This window comes from Dipteris shenzhenensis, chromosome 3 (genome assembly GCF_047967505.1).
Source record: "Dipteris shenzhenensis isolate YYH24624 ecotype China chromosome 3, Dip_SZ_1.0, whole genome shotgun sequence".
NCBI classification, from domain to species: domain Eukaryota; kingdom Viridiplantae; phylum Streptophyta; class Polypodiopsida; order Gleicheniales; family Dipteridaceae; genus Dipteris; species Dipteris shenzhenensis.
The window spans coordinates 32,674,427-32,677,025 of record NC_141598.1 but is presented as its reverse complement, the minus strand read 5'-3'; the positions used below and the strand labels follow the sequence as shown (position 1 = coordinate 32,677,025).

The following is a 2,599-nucleotide window of genomic DNA, read 5'->3' as shown; positions in this document are numbered from 1 at the left end:
GGCAAGCATTGACGTCAATTTGGGGAACTAAAAAGAAAGAAACACAGTTTTCCCTACGCAGCCATCCACAAATCAATACAGCTCTTAGTAACAAGCATGTGAGCAATTACTTCAATTTATCAGACTTGAAGGTTAAGATAAGAGGATAGAAAAAGTAAAGCAGTGAATAAGCACGATCAGAAGCAGCTCATGTTCAAAACCTTATAGCTGAAAAAATGGTCTTCATGTACACCTGCGCAGGAAATTTGTACTGGTGACTCTGTAACTCATGTTGAGGACAATGACAAATTTCTAGGTTATGAGACGATGTCCAGAAATTCAAATCTTGAAAAAAGTACATTCCCTTGCAATTGCAGCTCATGATTTCCTGCAGAGGTAAGTGTCAATCGTGACTACATCTTAAGGCATCTCCTGAAGAAAACTTTACAATATACAGACTAGGAGCGAATGAACCCACAGCATCTTCATCCCAGCAGGCGACAGCATAGCCTTCATTATAGCTAAGGATGGTTGCAAGTCCAGCTCATATGATTTGTTGTGCTTCACCAAATATGGAGTGCGTGACCACCAAAAATAAAGGCCTCAACTTGACAGCATTTCCTAAAGATATTTATTCAATTGTTATATAGACCATCCGAAGAAGAAGCCAATAGATCCTGTATTAAGAACAGCAGCGTAACATTCAAAGTTTCAAATTCACACGTCATCTGCAATAAGTTACTAGAACCTTCACAGATGGACTGGCTTTCTTCTGTATCACCCATATTTTCTGCATTCTCTGAGGTGGTTAACCATCACTCCTCAAAAGGTCTGGTTTACACAAGCTGCTCGATATTTTCTGCCTTGCCGAGGCACTCTCTCCTAAGGAAGATTGGTGATTCTTAATTCTCCTAAATGCCCTTACTTCTAAAAAGTCCCATCCTTTAATTTGTAAGATTTTTCAATTTCCACAAATAACCACCGACCGTTGGAAGAAAGATAAGATACAAAAGTTCCAGAAAAAGAATCAGTAGATAATACATTAGGCCACTACTACATGCGGAACGCAAACTCTCAGTAACAAACGCATCTTTCAACCGCTAGTAGGGCTGCTGGCTGTAGGAGTAGTACTAGAGCTACTAGGGCTACTGCTGCTACTGCTGCTTGGTATGAATTTCACTAGGAGGGGCACAGTTACAACCAATATTATTATCAACAGAATAATAACGGCAATGCATTTCCACTTTCGGGTGTTCCTTTGAAGCTGCTTCGCAGTGTGCAAGTTTTCAGTTCCTCTTTTCACAAACGAAGACGCCCCCTGTACTGCAACTTCAATGTTATTCAGTTGCTCGCCTTGAGCTTCAACCAGGACAGCCATATCCATGAATATCTGATGTAGCTCAATCAGATTCTTCTCGATCTCCTTCACGGTCTCGTGCCTTTCTTGAATCTCCTTGATGGTGTCAATAATTTGGCCTTTACCCTGTTCTTGAATTGCCCTATGCAAGAATGTCTCGCTCTCCCCTGTGTCAATCATGTGATCGATGGTCTCTTCGTCGGCCTGCTTCCCAGTTACCGTGAAATATCTCCTTTCTATTGTCTCCTTGTACTCCGACTTCATCCTCTGACGAAGAACCTGGAAATCCCCCATCAGATCCTTCAAAGTCTTTCGCAAGCTGTTAGTAATAGACATCCTCGTACGATCTGTGGAAGACCCCTGCTCACAACCTGGCATGTTGCGGTTAGCAAAATTAGCCTTATCCAGATCTTCCAACCTGGTCTTGATAACTTTGGCCTTTCTCAACACCTCCTCGACGTCCTTGTCCATGCGATCGCGCAGTGCCTTCATGGACTGAGCTTTGGTGATGGTCTTGCTCTCCTCATTCGCGCTCTGCAGCTGCGAAAGGAGCCACTTAACCCTCTCCATCTCGTCCTTGAGCACTCCGACCTCCTCGAAGAAGCGGTTGAGGCTGGGCTGGGTGTCGAAACCGGCCATCTCGGTCTCGGAGGCAGCCTCGAGGTCGGGGGAGCCATGGCGGAGGTTGGAGTAGGGGCCGATGGCGCTACGGGAGGAGAAAGTCTTGGAGAGGAGGTCGTTCATGGCGGGAAAGGGGTGGAGGAAGGAAAGGGAGGAAGAAAAAGAGATGGGTTATGGAGGAGAGGAAGGGAGATGAAGGGGATGATGGGGACGGAGAGAAGCTAAGGAGCCATAGCTGATGAAGAAGAAGAAGAAGGCCGGCAGGAAGAGAGCAACGCCGCGTCCATGACCGAGCACGTAGACTCCTTCCTTAATTAATGATTTGATATTGTTTCGTAATCATATCCTTCCTTGTTTTCCAATACGATTTATGATTTATTAAAACCTTAGAAGTGCCATGACTTATCCGCCTTTGACTTTGACCAGCTTACCTCAGGAATGCACGCGCGCAAGGGGGTCAAGCAAGAAAGGGAGCGGAAAGAAGGTACAAAAAGGAAAGCGGAGGCACAAGGAGGGAGGAAGGGACGAAGAGGGAGAGACAGCGTCATGCATGCACGAGAGAGAGAGGGGGAGAGAGAGAGAGAGAGAGAGAGAGAGAGAGAGACTCGTGCATGAGAGACAGAGAGATGTCAAGTTGGGGCA

At 45.6% G+C, this 2,599-nt stretch overlaps 1 pseudogene; it reads right to left on the bottom strand.

Annotated features, from left to right (window-relative positions):
• Positions 1-488: 488 nt before the first annotated feature.
• LOC147903675 (syntaxin-125 pseudogene) lies at positions 489-2,271 on the bottom strand (annotated as a pseudogene).
• Between the last annotated feature and the right edge of the window lie 328 nt (positions 2,272-2,599).